At 37.8% G+C, this 21,038-nt stretch overlaps 14 non-coding genes across 14 annotated transcripts; all 14 read right to left on the reverse strand.

The window, feature by feature from the left end:
* Positions 1-217: 217 nt before the first annotated feature.
* On the reverse strand, positions 218-288 carry Trnae-cuc. Its single transcript has one exon. It is a non-coding gene; the product is annotated as a tRNA-Glu (tRNA).
* A 1,065-nt stretch (positions 289-1,353) lies between these two features.
* Trnae-cuc lies at positions 1,354-1,425 on the reverse strand. The gene has a single exon. It is a non-coding gene; the product is annotated as a tRNA-Glu (tRNA).
* A 568-nt stretch (positions 1,426-1,993) lies between these two features.
* On the reverse strand, positions 1,994-2,065 carry Trnae-cuc. The gene has a single exon. It is a non-coding gene; the product is annotated as a tRNA-Glu (tRNA).
* A 1,413-nt stretch (positions 2,066-3,478) lies between these two features.
* On the reverse strand, positions 3,479-3,550 carry Trnae-cuc. The gene has a single exon. It is a non-coding gene; the product is annotated as a tRNA-Glu (tRNA).
* A 905-nt stretch (positions 3,551-4,455) lies between these two features.
* Positions 4,456-4,527, reverse strand: Trnae-cuc. The gene has a single exon. It is a non-coding gene; the product is annotated as a tRNA-Glu (tRNA).
* Positions 4,528-5,442: 915 nt separating this feature from the next.
* On the reverse strand, positions 5,443-5,514 carry Trnae-cuc. The gene has a single exon. It is a non-coding gene; the product is annotated as a tRNA-Glu (tRNA).
* A 584-nt stretch (positions 5,515-6,098) lies between these two features.
* Trnae-cuc lies at positions 6,099-6,170 on the reverse strand. Its single transcript has one exon. It is a non-coding gene; the product is annotated as a tRNA-Glu (tRNA).
* A 919-nt stretch (positions 6,171-7,089) lies between these two features.
* Trnae-cuc lies at positions 7,090-7,161 on the reverse strand. The gene has a single exon. It is a non-coding gene; the product is annotated as a tRNA-Glu (tRNA).
* Positions 7,162-8,078: 917 nt separating this feature from the next.
* Trnae-cuc lies at positions 8,079-8,150 on the reverse strand. The gene has a single exon. It is a non-coding gene; the product is annotated as a tRNA-Glu (tRNA).
* A 2,315-nt stretch (positions 8,151-10,465) lies between these two features.
* On the reverse strand, positions 10,466-10,539 carry Trnae-cuc. Its single transcript has one exon. It is a non-coding gene; the product is annotated as a tRNA-Glu (tRNA).
* A 586-nt stretch (positions 10,540-11,125) lies between these two features.
* On the reverse strand, positions 11,126-11,197 carry Trnae-cuc. The gene has a single exon. It is a non-coding gene; the product is annotated as a tRNA-Glu (tRNA).
* Positions 11,198-15,555: 4,358 nt separating this feature from the next.
* Positions 15,556-15,627, reverse strand: Trnae-cuc. Its single transcript has one exon. It is a non-coding gene; the product is annotated as a tRNA-Glu (tRNA).
* Positions 15,628-15,713: 86 nt separating this feature from the next.
* On the reverse strand, positions 15,714-15,785 carry Trnae-cuc. Its single transcript has one exon. It is a non-coding gene; the product is annotated as a tRNA-Glu (tRNA).
* A 4,067-nt stretch (positions 15,786-19,852) lies between these two features.
* Positions 19,853-19,924, reverse strand: Trnae-cuc. The gene has a single exon. It is a non-coding gene; the product is annotated as a tRNA-Glu (tRNA).
* Between the last annotated feature and the right edge of the window lie 1,114 nt (positions 19,925-21,038).

The following is a 21,038-nucleotide window of genomic DNA, read 5'->3' on the forward strand; positions in this document are numbered from 1 at the left end:
TTGCTGCGAGGAACTTTTAATAACGTTAATACCAATTGCAAATATATAGTTTATTCCCATACCGGGAATCGAACCCGAGCCTCCTGGGTGAAAGCCAGGTATCCTAGCCACTAGACCATATGGGATATATGAACACGCTATATATCTTTTTTTGCTGCGAGGAACTTTTAATTAATGTTTAATACCAATTGCATAAAATGTTAAATATACGAAGTTATTCCCATACCGGAATCGAACCCGAGCCTCCTGGGTGAGAGCCAGGTATCCTAGCCACTAGACCATATGGGATATATGAATCCTATATATCTTTTTTTGCTGCGAGGAACTTTTAATTAAATGTTTAATACCAATTGCATAAAATGTTAAATATACGAAGTTATTCCCATACCGGGAATCGAACCCGAGCCTCCTGGGTGAAAGCCAGGTATCCTAGCCACTAGACCATATGGGATATATGAACACGCTATATATATATATCTTTTTTTGCTGCGAGGAACTTTGAATAAATGTTTAATACCAATTGCATAAAATGTTAAACATACGAAGTATTCCCATACCGGGAATCGAACCCGAGCCTCCTGGGTGAAAGCCAGGTATCCTAGCCACTAGACCATATGGGATATATGAACAGCTATATATATATATTTTTTTTGCTGCGAGGAACTTTGAATTAAATGTTTAATACCAATTGCATAAAATGTTAAATATACGAAGTTATTCCCATACCGGGAATCGAACCCGAGCCTCCTGGGTGAAAGCCAGGTATCCTAGCCACTAGACCATATGGGATATATGAACACGCTATATATATATCTTTTTTGCTGCGAGGAACTTTTAATTAAATGTTTAATACCAATTGCATAAAATGTTAAATATACGAAGTTATTCCCATACCGGAATCGAACCCGAGCCTCCTGGGTGAAAGCCAGGTATCCTAGCCACTAGACCATATGGGATATATGAACACGCTATATATCTTTTTTTGCTGCGAGGAACTTTTAATTAAATGTTTAATACCAATTGCATAAAATGTTAAATATACGAAGTTATTCCCATACCGGGAATCGAACCCGAGCCTCCTGGGTGAAAGCCAGGTATCCTAGCCACTAGACCATATGGGATATATGAACACGCTATATATATATATATCTTTTTTGCTGCGAGGAACTTTGAATTGAATGTTTAATACCAATTGCATAAAATGTTAAACCGAGCCTCCTGGGTGAAAGCCAGGTATCCTAGCCACTAGACCATATGGGATATATGAACATGCTATATATCTTTTTTTGCTGCGAGGAACTTTTAATTAAATGTTTAATACCAATTGCATAAAATGTTAAATATACGAAGTTATTCCCATACCGGGAATCGAACCCGAGCCTCCTGGGTGAGAGCCAGGTATCCTAGCCACTAGACCATATGGGATATATGAATGCACTATATATATCTTTTTTGCTGCGAGGAACTTTTAATTAAATGTTTAATACCAATTGCATAAAATGTTAAATATACGAAGTTATTCCCATACCGGGAATCGAACCCGAGCCTCCTGGGTGAAAGCCAGGTATCCTAGCCACTAGACCATATGGGATATATGAACACGCTATATATATATCTTTTTTTGCTGCGAGGAACTTTGAATTAAATGTTTAATACCAATTGCATAAAATGTTAAATATACGAAGTTATTCCCATACCGGGAATCGAACCCGAGCCTCCTGGGTGAAAGCCAGGTATCCTAGCCACTAGACCATATGGGATATATGAACACGCTATATATATATATATCTTTTTTTGCTGCGAGGAACTTTGAATTGAATGTTTAATACCAATTGCATAAAATGTTAAACCGAGCCTCCTGGGTGAAAGCCAGGTATCCTAGCCACTAGACCATATGGGATATATGAACATGCTATATATCTTTTTTTGCTGCGAGGAACTTTTAATTAAATGTTTAATACCAATTGCATAAAATCTTAAATATACGAAGTTATTCCCATACCGGGAATTGAACCCGAGCCTCCTGGGTGAGAGCCAGGTATCCTAGCCACTAGACCATATGGGATATATGAATGCACTATATATATCTTTTTTTGCTGCGAGGAACTTTGAATTAAATGTTTAATACCAATTGCATAAAATGTTAAACATACGAAGATATTCCCATACCGGGAATCGAACCCGAGCCTCCTGGGTGAAAGCCAGGTATCCTAGCCACTAGACCATATCGGATATATGAACACGCTATATATATATATATATATATATATATATATCTTTTTTTGCTGCGAGGAACTTTGAATTAAATGTTTAATACCAATTGCATAAAATGTTAAACATACGAAGATATTCCCATACCGGGAATCGAACCCGAGCCTCCTGGGTGAAAGCCAGGTATCCTAGCCACTAGACCATATGGGATATATGAATACGCTATATATATATCTTTTTTTGCTGCGAGGAACTTTTAATAACGTTAATACCAATTGCAAAATATATAAAGTTATTCCCATACCGGGAATCGAACCCGAGCCTCCTGGGTGAAAGCCAGGTATCCTAGCCACTAGACCATATGGGATATATGATACGCTATATATATCTTTTTTTGCTGCGAGGAACTTTTATTAACGTTAATACCAATTGCATAAATATATAGTTAATCCCATACCGGGAATCGAACCCGAGCCTCCTGGGTGAAAGCCAGGTATCCTAGCCACTAGACCATATGGATATATGAACACGCTATATATCTTTTTTTGCTGCGAGGAACTTTTAATTAAATGTTTAATACCAATTGCATAAAATGTTAAATATACGAAGTTATTCCCATACCGGGAATCGAACCGAGCCGAGCTCCTGGGTGAAAGCCAGGTATCCTAGCCACTAGACCATATGGATATATGAACACGCTATATATCTTTTTTTGCTGCGAGGAACTTTTAATAAAATTAATACCAATTGCATAAATATATAAAGTTATTCCCATACCGGGAATCGAACCCGAGCCTCCTGGGTGAAAGCCAGGTATCCTAGCCACTAGACCATATGGGATATATGAACACGCTATATATATCTTTTTGCTGCGAGGAACTTTTAATTAAATGTTTAATACCAATTGCATAAAATGTTAAATATACGAAGTTATTCCCATACCGGGAATCGAACCCGAGCCTCCTGGGTGAAAGCCAGGTATCCTAGCCACTAGACCATATGGGATATATGAACACGCTATATATATCTTTTTTTGCTGCGAGGAACTTTGAATTAAATGTTTAATACCAATTGCATAAAATGTTAAATATACGAAGTTATTCCCATACCGGGAATCGAACCCGAGCCTCCTGGGTGAAAGCCAGGTATCCTAGCCACTAGACCATATGGGATATATGAATACGCTATATATATCTTTTTTTGCTGCGAGGAACTTTTAATTAAATGTTTAATACCAATTGCATAAAATGTTAAATATACGAAGTTATTCCCATACCGGGAATCGAACCCGAGCCTCCTGGGTGAGAGCCAGGTATCCTAGCCACTAGACCATATGGGATATATGAATACGCTATATCTTTTTTTGCTGCGAGGAACTTTTAATTAAATGTTTAATACCAATTGCATAAAATGTTAAATATACGAAGTTATTCCCATACCGGGAATCGAACCCGAGCCTCCTGGGTGAAAGCCAGGTATCCTAGCCACTAGACCATATGGTATATGAACACGCTATATATCTTTTTTTTGCTGCGAGGAACTTTTAATTAAATGTTTAATACCAATTGCATAAAATGTTAAATATACGAAGTTATTCCCATACCGGGAATCGAACCCGAGCCTCCTGGGTGAAAGCCAGGTATCCTAGCCACTAGACCATATGGGATATATGAATACGCTATATATATCTTTTTTTCTGCGAGGAACTTTGAATTAAATGTTTAATACCAATTGCATAAAATGTTAAATATACGAAGTTATTCCCATACCGGGAATCGAACCCGAGCCTCCTGGGTGAAAGCCAGGTATCCTAGCCACTAGACCATATGGGATATATGAACACGCTATATATATCTTTTTTTGCTGCGAGGAACTTTTAATAACGTTAATACCAATTGCAAAATATATGAAGTTATTCCCATACCGGGAATAGAACCCGAGCCTCCTGGGAAAGCCAGGTATCCTAGCCACTAGACCATATGGGATATATGAATACGCTATATATATCTTTTTTGCTGCGAGGAACTTTTAATTAAATGTTTAATACCAATTGCATAAAATGTTAAATATACGAAGTTATTCCCATACCGGGAATCGAACCCGAGCCTCCTGGGTGAAAGCCAGGTATCCTAGCCACTAGACCACATGGGATATATGAACACGCTATATATTTTTTTTTGCTGCGAGGAACTTTTAATAAAATGTTTAATACCAATTGCATAAAATGTTAAATATACGAAGTTATTCCCATACCGGGAATCGAACCCGAGCCTCCTGGGTGAGAGCCAGGTATCCTAGCCACTAGACCATATGGGATATATGAACACGCTATATATCTTTTTTTGCTGCGAGGAACTTTTAATTAAATGTTTAATACCAATTGCATAAAATGTTAAATATACGAAGTTATTCCCATACCGGGAATCGAACCCGAGCCTCCTGGGTGAAAGCCAGGTATCCTAGCCACTAGACCATATGGGATATATGAACACGCTATATCTTTTTTTGCTGCGAGGAACTTTTAATTAAATGTTTAATACCAATTGCATAAAATGTTAAATATACGAAGTTATTCCCATACCGGGAATCGAACCCGAGCCTCCTGGGTGAAAGCCAGGTATCCTAGCCACTAGACCATATGGGATATATGAACACGCTATATATCTTTTTTTGCTGCGAGGAACTTTTAATAACGTTAATACCAATTGCAAAATATATAAAGTTATTCCCATACCGGGAATCGAACCCGAGCCTCCTGGGTGAAAGCCAGGTATCCTAGCCACTAGACCATATGGGATATATGAACACATATATATATATATCTTTTTTTGCTGCGAGGAACTTTTAATTAAATGTTTAATACCAATTGCATAAAATGTTAAACATACGAAGTTATTCCCATACCGGGAATCGAACCCGAGCCTCCTGGGTGAAAGCCAGGTATCCTAGCCACTAGACCATATGGGATATATGAATACGCTATTATATATCTTTTTTGCTGCGAGGAACTTTTAATAACGTTAATACCAATTGCAAAATATATAAAGTTATTCCATACCGTAGAAGTTATTCCCATACCGGGAATCGAACCCGCCTCCTGGGTGAAAGCCAGGTATCCTAGCCACTAGACCATATGGGATATATGAACACGCTATATATCTTTTTTGCTGCGAGGAACTTTTAATTAAATGTTTAATACCAATTGCATAAAATGTTAAATATACGAAGTTATTCCCATACCGGGAATCGAACCCGAGCCTCCTGGGTGAGAGCCAGGTATCCTAGCCACTAGACCATATGGGATATATGAACACGCTATATATCTTTTTTTGCTGCGAGGAACTTTTAATTAAATGTTTAATACCAATTGCATAAAATGTTAAATATACGAAGTTATTCCCATACCGGGAATCGAACCCGAGCCTCCTGGGTGAAAGCCAGGTATCCTAGCCACTAGACCATATGGGATATATGAACACGCTATATATATATATCTTTTTTTGCTGCGAGGAACTTTGAATTAAATGTTTAATACCAATTGCATAAAATGTTAAACATACGAAGATATTCCCATACCGGGAATCGAACCCGAGCCTCCTGGGTGAAAGCCAGGTATCCTAGCCACTAGACCATATGGGATATATGAATACGCTATATATATCTTTTTTTGCTGCGAGGAACTTTTAATAACGTTAATACCAATTGCAAAATATATAAAGTTATTCCCATACCGGGAATCGAACCCGAGCCTCCTGGGTGAAAGCCAGGTATCCTAGCCACTAGACCATATGGGATATATGAACACGCTATATATCTTTTTTTGCTGCGAGGAACTTTTAATTAAATGTTTAATACCAATTGCATAAAATGTTAAATATACGAAGTTATTCCCATACCGGGAGTCGAACCCGAGCCTCCTGGGTGAGAGCCAGGTATCCTAGCCACTAGACCATATGGGATATATGGATGCACTATATATCTTTTTTTGCTGCGAGGAACTTTGAATTAAATGTTTAATACCAATTGCATAAAATGTTAAACATACGAAGATATTCCCATACCGGGAATCGAACCCGAGCCTCCTGGGTGAAAGCCAGGTATCCTAGCCACTAGACCATATGGGATATATGAACACGCTATATATATATATATATCTTTTTTGCTGCGAGGAACTTTGAATTAAATGTTTAATACCAATTGCATAAAATGTTAACATACGAAGTTATTCCCATACCGGGAATCGAACCCGAGCCTCCTGGGTGAAAGCCAGGTATCCTAGCCACTAGACCATATGGGATATATGAACACGCTATATATCTTTTTTTGCTGCGAGGAACTTTTAATTAAATGTTTAATACCAATTGCATAAAATGTTAAATATACGAAGTTATTCCCATACCGGGAATCGAACCCGAGCCTCCTGGGTGAAAGCCAGGTATCCTAGCCACTAGACCATATGGGATATATGAATACGCTATATATATCTTTTTTTGCTGCGAGGAACTTTTAATTAAATGTTTAATACCAATTGCATAAAATGTTAAATATACGAAGTTATTCCCATACCGGGAATCGAACCCGAGCCTCCTGGGTGAAAGCCAGGTATCCTAGCCACTAGACCATATGGGATATATGAACACGCTATATATATCTTTTTTTTGCTGCGAGGAACTTTTAATAACGTTAATACCAATTGCAAAATATATAAAGTTATTCCCATACCGGGAATCGAACCCGAGCCTCCTGGGTGAAAGCCAGGTATCCTAGCCACTAGACCATATGGGATATATGAATACGCTATATATCTTTTTTTGCTGCGAGGAACTTTTAATTAAATGTTTAATACCAATTGCATAAAATGTTAAATATACGAAGTTATTCCCATACCGGGAATCGAACCCGAGCCTCCTGGGTGAGAGCCAGGTATCCTAGCCACTAGACCATATGGGATATATGAATGCACTATATATCTTTTTTTGCTGCGAGGAACTTTTAATTAAATGTTTAATACCAATTGCATAAAATGTTAAATATACGAAGTTATTCCCATACCGGGAATCGAACCCGAGCCTCCTGGGTGAAAGCCAGGTATCCTAGCCACTAGACCATATGGGATATATGAACACGCTATATATATATATATCTTTTTTTGCTGCGAGGAACTTTGAATTAAATGTTTAATACCAATTGCATAAAATGTTAAACATACGAAGATATTCCCATACCGGGAATCGAACCCGAGCCTCCTGGGTGAAAGCCAGGTATCCTAGCCACTAGACCATATGGGATATATGAACACGCTATATATCTTTTTTGCTGCGAGGAACTTTTAATTAAATGTTTAATACCAATTGCATAAAATGTTAAATATACGAAGTTATTCCCATACCGGGAATCGAACCCGAGCCTCCTGGGTGAAAGCCAGGTATCCTAGCCACTAGACCATATGGGATATATAAATACGCTATATATATCTTTTTTTGCTGCGAGGAACTTTTAATTAAATGTTTAATACCAATTGCATAAAATGTTAAATATACGAAGTTATTCCCATACCGGGAATCGAACCCGAGCCTCCTGGGTGAAAGCCAGGTATCCTAGCCACTAGACCATATGGGATATATGAACACGCTATATATATCTTTTTTTGCTGCGAGGAACTTTTAATAACGTTAATACCAATTGCAAAATATATAAAGTTATTCCCATACCGGGAATCGAACCCGAGCCTCCTGGGTGAAAGCCAGGTATCCTAGCCACTAGACCATATGGGATATATGAACACGCTATATATCTTTTTTTGCTGCGAGGAACTTTTAATTAAATGTTTAATACCAATTGCATAAAATGTTAAATATACGAAGTTATTCCCATACCGGGAATCGAACCCGAGCCTCCTGGGTGAGAGCCAGGTATCCTAGCCACTAGACCATATGGGATATATGGATGCACTATATATATCTTTTTTTGCTGCGAGGAACTTTTAATTAAATGTTTAATACCAATTGCATAAAATGTTAAATATACGAAGTTATTCCCATACCGGGAATCGAACCCGAGCCTCCTGGGTGAAAGCCAGGTATCCTAGCCACTAGACCATATGGGATATATGAATACGCTATATATATATATATATATATATATATATATATATATATATATATATATATCTGCTGCGAGGAACTTTGAATTAAATGTTTAATACCAATTGCATAAAATGTTAAACATACGAAGATATTCCCATACCGGGAATCGAACCCGAGCCTCCTGGGTGAAAGCCAGGTATCCTAGCCACTAGACCATATAGGATATATGAACACGCTATATATATATATATATCTTTTTTTGCTGCGAGGAACTTTGAATTAAATGTTTAATACCAATTGCATAAAATGTTAAACATACGAAGATATTCCCATACCGGGAATCGAACCCGAGCCTCCTGGGTGAAAGCCAGGTATCCTAGCCACTAGACCATATGGGATATATGAATACGCTATATATATATCTTTTTTTGCTGCGAGGAACTTTTAATAACGTTAATACCAATTGCAAAATAATATACGAGTTATTCCCATACCGGGAATCGAACCCGAGCCTCCTGGGTGAAAGCCAGGTATCCTAGCCACTAGACCATATGGGATATATGAACACGCTATATATATCTTTTTTGCTGCGAGGAACTTTTAATAAATGTTTAATACCAATTGCATAAAATGTTAAATATACGAATATTCCCATACCGGGAATCGAACCCGAGCCTCCTGGGTGAAAGCCAGGTATCCTAGCCACTAGACCATATGGGATATATGAAACGCTACATATATATATCTTTTTTGCTGCGAGGAACTTTTAATTAAATGTTTAATACCAATTGCATAAAATGTTAAATATACGAAGTTATTCCCATACCGGGAATCGAACCCGAGCCTCCTGGGTGAAAGCCAGGTATCCTAGCCACTAGACCATATGGGATATATGAATACGCTATATATATATCTTTTTTTGCTGCGAGGAACTTTTAATTAAATGTTAATACCAATTGCAAAAATATAAAGTTATTCCCATACCGGGAATCGAACCCGAGCCTCCTGGGTGAAAGCCAGGTATCCTAGCCACTAGACCATATGGGATATATGAACACGCTATATATCTTTTTTTGCTGCGAGGAACTTTTAATTAAATGTTTAATACCAATTGCATAAAATGTTAAATATACGAAGTTATTCCCATACCGGGAATCGAACCCGAGCCTCCTGGGTGAAAGCCAGGTATCCTAGCCACTAGACCATATGGGATATATGAACACGCTATATATATCTTTTTTTGCTGCGAGGAACTTTTAATTAAATGTTTAATACCAATTGCATAAAATGTTAAATATACGAAGTTATTCCCATACCGGGAATCGAACCCGAGCCTCCTGGGTGAAAGCCAGGTATCCTAGCCACTAGACCATATGGGATATATGAACACGCTATATATATTTTTTTGCTGCGAGGAACTTTTAATTAAATGTTTAATACCAATTGCATAAAATGTTAAAATACGAAGTTATTCCCATACCGGGAATCGAACCCGAGCCTCCTGGGTGAAAGCCAGGTATCCTAGCCACTAGACCATATGGGATATATGAACACGCTATATATATCTTTTTTTGCTGCGAGGAACTTTGAATTAAATGTTTAATACCAATTGCATAAAATGTTAAATATACGAAGTTATTCCCATACCGGGAATCGAACCCGAGCCTCCTGGGTGAAAGCCAGGTATCCTAGCCACTAGACCAGGTATCCTAGCCACTAGACCATATGGGATATATGAACACGCATATATATATATATATATATATATATATATATCTTTTTTTGCTGCGAGGAACTTTGAATTAAATGTTTAATACCAATTGCATAAAATGTAAACATACGAAGTTATTCCCATACCGGGAATCGAACCCGAGCCTCCTGGGTGAAAGCCAGGTATCCTAGCCACTAGACCATATGGGATATATGAAACGCTATATATATATATATCTTTTTGCTGCGAGGAACTTTTAACGTTAATACCAATTGCAAAATATATAAAGTTATTCCCATACCGGGAATCGAACCCGAGCCTCCTGGGTGAAAGCCAGGTATCCTAGCCACTAGACCATATGGGATATATGAACACGCTATATATCTTTTTTTGCTGCGAGGAACTTTTAATTAAATGTTTAATACCAATTGCATAAAATGTTAAATATACGAAGTTATTCCCATACCGGGAATCGAACCCGAGCCTCCTGGGTGAGAGCCAGGTATCCTAGCCACTAGACCGATATATGGATGCACTATATATATCTTTTTTTGCTGCGAGGAACTTTGAATTAAATGTTTAATACCAATTGCATAAAATGTTAAACATACGAAGATATTCCCATACCGGGAATCGAACCCGAGCCTCCTGGGTGAAAGCCAGGTATCCTAGCCACTAGACCATATGGGATATATGAACACGCTATATATATATATATATATCTTTTTTTGCTGCGAGGAACTTTGAATTAAATGTTTAATACCAATTGCATAAAATGTTAAACATACGAAGATATTCCCATACCGGGAATCGAACCCGAGCCTCCTGGGTGAAAGCCAGGTATCCTAGCCACTAGACCATATGGGATATATGAATACGCTATATATATATCTTTTTTTGCTGCGAGGAACTTTTAATAATGTTTAATACCAATTGCAAAATATATAAGTTATTCCCATACCGGGAATCGAACCCGAGCCTCCTGGGTGAAAGCCAGGTATCCTAGCCACTAGACCATATGGGATATATGAACACGCTATATATCTTTTTTTGCTGCGAGGAACTTTTAATTAAATGTTTAATACCAATTGCATAAAATGTTAAATATACGAAGTTATTCCCATACCGGGAATCGAACCCGAGCCTCCTGGGTGAGAGCCAGGTATCCTAGCCACTAGACCATATGGGATATATGGATGCACTATATATCTTTTTTTGCTGCGAGGAACTTTTAATTAAATGTTTAATACCAATTGCATAAAATGTTAAATATACGAAGTTATTCCCATACCGGGAATCGAACCCGAGCCTCCTGGGTGAAAGCCAGGTATCCTAGCCACTAGACCATATGGGATATATGAACACGCTATATATATATCTTTTTTTGCTGCGAGGAACTTTGAATTAAATGTTTAATACCAATTGCATAAAATGTTAAACATACGAAGATATTCCCATACCGGGAATCGAACCCGAGCCTCCTGGGTGAAAGCCAGGTATCCTAGCCACTAGACCATATGGGATATATGAACACGCTATATATATCTTTTTTTGCTGCGAGGAACTTTAATTAAATGTTTAATACCAATTGCATAAAATGTTAAAATACGAAGTTATTCCCATACCGGGAATCGAACCCGAGCCTCCTGGGTGAAAGCCAGGTATCCTAGCCACTAGACCATATGGGATATATGAATACGCTATATATATCTTTTTTGCTGCGAGGAACTTTTAATTAAATGTTTAATACCAATTGCATAAAATGTTAAATACGAAGTTATTCCCATACCGGGAATCGAACCCGAGCCTCCTGGGTGAAAGCCAGGTATCCTAGCCACTAGACCATATGGGATATATGAACACGCTATATATATCTTTTTTTGCTGCGAGGAACTTTTAATAAATGTTAATACCAATTGCAAAATATATAAAGTTATTCCCATACCGGAATCGAACCCGAGCCTCCTGGGTGAAAGCCAGGTATCCTAGCCACTAGACCATATGGGATATATGATGCACTATATATATCTTTTTTTGCTGCGAGGAACTTTTAATTAAATGTTTAATACCAATTGCATAAAATGTTAAATATACGAAGTTATTCCCATACCGGGAATCGAACCCGAGCCTCCTGGGTGAAAGCCAGGTATCCTAGCCACTAGACCATATGGGATATATGAATACGCTATATATATATTTTTTGCTGCGAGGAACTTTTAATTAAATGTTTAATACCAATTGCATAAAATGTTAAATATACGAAGTTATTCCCATACCGGAATCGAACCCGAGCCTCCTGGGTGAAAGCCAGGTATCCTAGCCACTAGACCATATGGGATATATGAACACGCTATATATCTTTTTTGCTGCGAGGAACTTTTAATAATGTTAATACCAATTGAAAATATATAAAGTTATTCCCATACCGGGAATCGAACCCGAGCCTCCTGGGTGAAAGCCAGGTATCCTAGCCACTAGACCATATGGGATATATGAATACGCTATATATATCTTTTTTTGCTGCGAGGAACTTTTAATAAATGTTTAATACCAATTGCAAAATATATAAAGTTATTCCCATACCGGGAATCGAACCCGAGCCTCCTGGGTGAAAGCCAGGTATCCTAGCCACTAGACCATATGGGATATATGAACACTATATATCTTTTTTGCTGCGAGGAACTTTTAATTAAATGTTTAATACCAATTGCATAAAATGTTAAATATACGAAGTTATTCCCATACCGGGAATCGAACCCGAGCCTCCTGGGTGAAAGCCAGGTATCCTAGCCACTAGACCATATGGGATATATGGATGCACTATATATCTTTTTTTGCTGCGAGGAACTTTTAATTAAATGTTTAATACCAATTGCATAAAATGTTAAATATACGAAGTTATTCCCATACCGGGAATCGAACCCGAGCCTCCTGGGTGAAAGCCAGGTATCCTAGCCACTAGACCATATGGGATATATGAACACGCTATATATATATCTTTTTTTGCTGCGAGGAACTTTTAATTAAATGTTTAATACCAATTGCATAAAATGTTAAATATACGAAGTTATTCCCATACCGGGAATCGAACCCGAGCCTCCTGGGTGAAAGCCAGGTATCCTAGCCACTAGACCATATGGGATATATGAACACGCTATATATATCTTTTTTGCTGCGAGGAACTTTGAATTAAATGTTTAATACCAATTGCATAAAATGTTAAATATACGAAGTTATTCCCATACCGGGAATCGAACCCGAGCCTCCTGGGTGAAAGCCAGGTATCCTAGCCACTAGACCATATGGGATATATGAATACGCTATATATATCTTTTTTTGCTGCGAGGAACTTTTAATTAAATGTTTAATACCAATTGCATAAAATGTTAAATATACGAAGTTATTCCCATACCGGGAATCGAACCCGAGCCTCCTGGGTGAAAGCCAGGTATCCTAGCCACTAGACCATATGGGATATATGAACACGCTATATATATATCTTTTTTTGCTGCGAGGAACTTTTAATTAAATGTTTAATACCAATTGCATAAAATGTTAAATATACGAAGTTATTCCCATACCGGGAATCGAACCCGAGCCTCCTGGGTGAAAGCCAGGTATCCTAGCCACTAGACCATATGGGATATATGAATACGCTATATATATATCTTTTTTGCTGCGAGGAACTTTTAATTAAATGTTAATACCAATTGCATAAAATGTTAAATATACGAAGTTATTCCCATACCGGGAATCGAACCCGAGCCTCCTGGGTGAAAGCCAGGTATCCTAGACACTAGACCATATGGGACATATGAACACGCTATATATATCTTTTTTTGCTGCGAGGAACTTTTAATTAAATGTTTAATACCAATTGCATAAAATGTTAAATATACGAAGTTATTCCCATACCGGGAATCGAACCCGAGCCTCCTGGGTGAAAGCCAGGTATCCTAGCCACTAGACCATATGGGATATATGAATACGCTATATATATCTTTTTTGCTGCGAGGAACTTTTAATTAAATGTTTAATACCAATTGCATAAAATGTTAAATATACGAAGTTATTCCCATACCGGGAATCGAACCCGAGCCTCCTGGGTGAAAGCCAGGTATCCTAGCCACTAGACCATATGGGATATATGAACACGCTATATATATATCTTTTTTGCTGCGAGGAACTTTTAATTAAATGTTTAATACCAATTGCATAAAATGTTAAATATACGAAGTTATTCCCATACCGGGAATCGAACCCGAGCCTCCTGGGTGAAAGCCAGGTATCCTAGCCACTAGACCATATGGGATATATGAATACGCTATATATATATCTTTTTTGCTGCGAGGAACTTTAATTAAATGTTTAATACCAATTGCATAAAATGTTAAATATACGAAGTTATTCCCATACCGGGAATCGAACCCGAGCCTCCTGGGTGAAAGCCAGGTATCCTAGCCACTAGACCATATGGGATATATAAATACTATATATCTTTTTTTGCTGCGAGGAACTTTTAATTAAATGTTTAATACCAATTGCATAAAATGTTAAATATACGAAGTTATTCCCATACCGGGAATCGAACCCGAGCCTCCTGGGTGAAAGCCAGGTATCCTAGCCACTAGACCATATGGGATATATGAACACGCTATATATCTTTTTTGCTGCGAGGAACTTTAATTAAATGTTTAATACCAATTGCATAAAATGTTAAATATACGAAGTTATTCCCATACCGGGAATCGAACCCGAGCCTCCTGGGTGAAAGCCAGGTATCCTAGCCACTAGACCATATGGGATATATGAATACGCTATATATATCTTTTTTTGCTGCGAGGAACTTTTAATTAAATGTTTAATACCAATTGCATAAAATGTTAAATATACGAAGTTATTCCCATACCGGGAATCGAACCCGAGCCTCCTGGGTGAAAGCCAGGTATCCTAGCCACTAGACCATATGGGATATATGAACACGCTATATATATCTTTTTTTGCTGCGAGGAACTTTTAATAACGTTAATACCAATTGCAAAATATATGAAGTTATTCCCATACCGGGAATCGAACCCGAGCCTCCTGGGTGAAAGCCAGGTATCCTAGCCACTAGACCATATGGGATATATGAATACGCTATATATATCTTTTTTGCTGCGAGGAACTTTTAATTAAATGTTAATACCAATTGCATAAAATGTTAAATATACGAAGTTATTCCCATACCGGGAATCGAACCCGAGCCTCCTGGGTGAAAGCCAGGTATCCTAGCCACTAGACCATATGGGATATATGAACACGCTATATTTTTTTTTTGCTGCGAGGAACTTTTAATTAAATGTTTAATACCAATTGCATAAAATGTTAAATATACGAAGTTATTCCCATACCGGGAATCGAACCCGAGCCTCCTGGGTGAAAGCCAGGTATCCTAGCCACTAGACCATATGGGATATATGAACACGCTATATCTTTTTTTGCTGCGAGGAACTTTTAATTAAATGTTTAATACCAATTGCATAAAATGTTAAATATACGAAGTTATTCCCATACCGGGAATCGAACCCGAGCCTCCTGGGTGAGAGCCAGGTATCCTAGCCACTAGACCATATGGGATATATGGATGCACTATATATATCTTTTAGGAACTTTTAATTAAATGTTTAATACCAATTGCATAAAATGTTAAATATACGAAGTTATTCCCATACCGGGAATCGAACCCGAGCCTCCTGGGTGAGAGCCAGGTATCCTAGCCATTAGACCATATGGGATATATGAACACGCTATATATCTTTTTTTGCTGCGAGGAACTTTTAATTAAATGTTAATACCAATTGCAAAATATATACGAAGTTATTCCCATACCGGGAATCGAACCCGAGCCTCCTGGGTGAAAGCCAGGTATCCTAGCCACTAGACCATATGGGATATATGAACACGCTATATATATATATATTTTTTTGCTGCGAGGAACTTTTAATTAAATGTTTAATACCAATTGCATAAAATGTTAAATATACGAAGTTATTCCCATACCGGGAATCGAACCCGAGCCTCCTGGGTGAAAGCCAGGTATCCTAGCCACTAGACCATATGGGATATATGAATACGCTATATATATATCTTTTTTTGCTGCGAGGAACTTTTAATTAAATGTTTAATACCAATTGCATAAAATGTTAAATATACGAAGTTATTCCCATACCGGGAATCGAACCCGAGCCTCCTGGGTGAAAGCCAGGTATCCTAGCCACTAGACCATATGGGATATATGAACACGCTATATATCTTTTTTTGCTGCGAGGAACTTTTAATTAAATGTTTAATACCAATTGCATAAAATGTTAAATATACGAAGTTATTCCCATACCGGGAATCGAACCCGAGCCTCCTGGGTGAAAGCCAGGTATCCTAGCCACTAGACCATATGGGATATATGAACACGCTATAATATCTTTTTTGCTGCGAGGAACTTTTAATTAAATGTTTAATACCAATTGCATAAAATGTTAAATATACGAAGTTATTCCCATACCGGGAATCGAACCCGAGCCTCCTGGGTGAAAGCCAGGTATCCTAGCCACTAGACCATATGGGATATGAACACGCATATATATATATATATCTTTTTTTGCTGCGAGGAACTTTGAATTAAATGTTTAATACCAATTGCATAAAATGTTAAATATACGAAGTTATTCCCATACCGGGAATCGAACCCGAGCCTCCTGGGTGAAAGCCAGGTATCCTAGCCACTAGACCATATGGGATATATGAATACGCTATATATATCGCTATATATATCTTTTTTTGCTGCGAGGAACTTTTATAATGTTTAATACCAATTGCAAAAATTAAATATACGAAGTTATTCCCATACCGGGAATCGAACCCGAGCCTCCTGGGTGAAAGCCAGGTATCCTAGCCACTAGACCATATGGGATATATGAACACGCTATATATCTTTTTTTGCTGCGAGGAACTTTTAATTAAATGTTTAATACCAATTGCATAAAATGTTAAATATACGAAGTTATTCCCATACCGGGAATCGAACCCGAGCCTCCTGGGTGAAAGCCAGGTATCCTAGCCACTAGACCATATGGGATATATGGATGCACCTATATATATCTTTTTTTGCTGCGAGGAACTTTGAATTAAATGTTTAATACCAATGCATAAAATGTTAAATATACGAAGTTATTCCCATACCGGGAATCGAACCCGAGCCTCCTGGGTGAAAGCCAGGTATCCTAGCCACTAGACCATATGGGATATATGAACACGCTATACTATATATATCTTTTTTTGCTGCGAGGAACTTTTAATTAAATGTTTAATACCAATTGCATAAAATGTTAAATATACGAAGTTATTCCCATACCGGGAATCGAACCCGAGCCTCCTGGGTGAAAGCCAGGTATCCTAGCCACTAGACCATATGGGATATATGAACACGCTATATATCTTTTTTGCTGCGAGGAACTTTAATTAAATGTTTAATACCAATTGCATAAAATGTTAAATATACGAAGTTATTCCCATACCGGGAATCGAACCCGAGCCTCCTGGGTGAAAGCCAGGTATCCTAGCCACTAGACCATATGGGATATATGAATACGCTATATATATCTTTTTTTGCTGCGAGGAACTTTTAATTAAATGTTTAATACCAATTGCATAAAATGTTAAATATACGAAGTTATTCCCATACCGGGAATCGAACCCGAGCCTCCTGGGTGAAAGCCAGGTATCCTAGCCACTAGACCATATGGGATATATGAACACGCTATATATATCTTTTTTGCTGCGAGGAACTTTTAATAAATGTTAATACCAATTGCAAAATGTTAAATATAAAGTTATTCCCATACCGGAATCGAACCCGAGCCTCCTGGGTGAAAGCCAGGTATCCTAGCCACTAGACCATATGGGATATATGAATACGCTATATATATCTTTTTTTGCTGCGAGGAACTTTTAATTAAATGTTTAATACCAATTGCATAAAATGTTAAATATACGAAGTTATTCCCATACCGGGAATCGAACCCGAGCCTCCTGGGTGAAAGCCAGGTATCCTAGCCACTAGACCATATGGGATATATGAATGCATATATATCTTTTTTTGCTGCGAGGAACTTTTAATTAAATGTTAATACCAATTGCATAAAATGTTAAATATACGAAGTTATTCCCATACCGGGAATCGAACCCGAGCCTCCTGGGTGAAAGCCAGGTATCCTAGCCACTAGACCATATGGGATATATGAACACGCTATATATATATATTTTTTTGCTGCGAGGAACTTTTAATTAAATGTTTAATACCAATTGCATAAAATGTTAAATATACGAAGTTATTCCCATACCGGGAATCGAACCCGAGCCTCCTGGGTGAAAGCCAGGTATCCTAGCCACTAGACCATATGGGATATATGAACACGCTATATATCTTTTTTGCTGCGAGGAACTTTTAATTAAATGTTTAATACCAATTGCATAAAATGTTAAATATACGAAGTTATTCCCATACCGGGAATCGAACCCGAGCCTCCTGTGGTGAAAGCCAGGTATCCTAGCCACTAGACCATATGGGATATATGAATACGCTATATATATCTTTTTTTGCTGCGAGGAACTTTTAATTAAATGTTTAATACCAATTGCATAAAATGTTAAATATACGAAGTTATTCCCATACCGGGAATCGAACCCGAGCCTCCTGGGTGAAAGCCAGGTATCCTAGCCACTAGACCATATGGGATATATGAACACGCTATATATATCTTTTTTTGCTGCGAGGAACTTTGAATTAAATGTTAAATATACGAAGTTATTCCCATACCGGGAATCGAACCCGAGCCTCCTGGGTGAAAGCCAGGTATCCTAGCCACTAGACCATATGGGATATATGAACACGCTATATCTTTTTTTGCTGCGAGGAACTTTTAATTAAATGTTTAATACCAATTGCATAAAATGTTAAATATACGAAGTTATTCCCATACCGGGAATCGAACCCGAGCCTCCTGGGTGAAAGCCAGGTATCCTAGCCACTAGACCATATGGGATATATGAATGCACTATATATATCTTTTTTTGCTGCGAGGAACTTTTAATTAAATGTTTAATACCAATTGCATAAAATGTTAAATATACGAAGTTATTCCCATACCGGGAATCGAACCCGAGCCTCCTGGGTGAAAGCCAGGTATCCTAGCCACTAGACCATATGGGATATATGAATACGCTAGATATATATATATATATATCTTTTTTTGCTGCGAGGAACTTTGAATTAAATGTTTAATACCAATTGCATAAAATGTTAAATATACGAAGTTATTCCCATACCGGGAATCGAACCCGAGCCTCCTGGGTGAAAGCCAGGTATCCTAGCCACTAGACCATATGGGATATATGAACCGCTATATATATATATCTTTTTTGCTGCGAGGAACTTTGAATTAAATGTTTAATACCAATTGCATAAAATGTTAAAATACGAAGTTATTCCCATACCGGGAATCGAACCCGAGCCTCCTGGGTGAAAGCCAGGTATCCTAGCCACTAGACCATATGGGATATATGAATACGCTATATATATATCTTTTTTGCTGCGAGGAACTTTTAATAACGTTAATACCAATTGCAAAATATATAAAGTTATTCCCATACCGGGAATCGAACCCGAGCCTCCTGGGTGAAAGCCAGGTATCCTAGCCACTAGACCATATGGGATATATGAACACGCTATATATATTTTTTTTTGCTGCGAGGAACTTTTAATTAAATGTTTAATACCAATTGCATAAAATGTTAATATACGAAGTTATTCCCATACCGGGAATCGAACCCGAGCCTCCTGGGTGAGAGCCAGGTATCCTAGCCACTAGACCATATGGGATATATGATGCACTATATATATATCTTTTTTTGCTGCGAGGAACTTTTAATTAAATGTTTAATACCAATTGCATAAAATGTTAAATATACGAAGTTATTCCCATACCGGGAATCGAACCCGAGCCTCCTGGGTGAAAGCCAGGTATCCTAGCCACTAGACCATATGGGATATATGAACACGCTATATATATATCTTTTTTTGCTGCGAGGAACTTTTAATTAAATGTTTAATACCAATTGCATAAATGTTAAATATACGAAGTTATTCCCATACCGGGAATCGAACCCGAGCCTCCTGGGTGAAAGCCAGGTATCCTAGCCACTAGACCATATGGGATATATGAACACGCTATATATCTTTTTTGCTGCGAGGAATTTAATTAAATGTTTAATACCAATTGCATAAAATGTTAAATATACGAAGTTATTCCCATACCGGGAATCGAACCCGAGCCTCCTGGGTGAAAGCCAGGTATCCTAGCCACTAGACCATATGGATATATATGAATACGTATATATATCTTTTTTTGCTGCGAGGAACTTTTAATTAAATGTTTAATACCAATTGCATAAAATGTTAAATATACGAAGTTATTCCCATACCGGGAATCGAACCCGAGCCTCCTGGGTGAAAGCCAGATATCCTAGCCACTAGACCATATAGGATATATGACACGCTATATATATCTTTTTTTGCTGCGAGGAACTTTTAATAACGTTAATACCAATTGCAAAATATAAAGTTATTCCCATACCGGGAATCGAACCCGAGCCTCCTGGGTGAAAGCCAGGTATCCTAGCCACTAGACCATATGGGATATATGAACACGCTATATATCTTTTTTTGCTGCGAGGAACTTTTAATTAATGTTTAATACCAATTGCATAAAATGTTAAATATACGAAGTTATTCCCATACCGGAATCGAACCCGAGCCTCCTGGGTGAAAGCCAGGTATCCTAGCCACTAGACCATATGGGATATATGGATGCACTATATATATCTTTTTTGCTGCGAGGAACTTTTAATTAATGTTTAATACCAATTGCATAAAATGTTAAAATATACGAAGTTATTCCCATACGGGAATCGAACCCGAGCCTCCTGGGTGAAAG

Source organism: Ctenocephalides felis, unplaced genomic scaffold, assembly GCF_003426905.1.
Source record: "Ctenocephalides felis isolate EL2017-DRISC unplaced genomic scaffold, ASM342690v1 CF-g0.4_SCAFFOLD_01709, whole genome shotgun sequence".
Classification (NCBI taxonomy): Eukaryota; Metazoa; Arthropoda; class Insecta; order Siphonaptera; family Pulicidae; genus Ctenocephalides; species Ctenocephalides felis.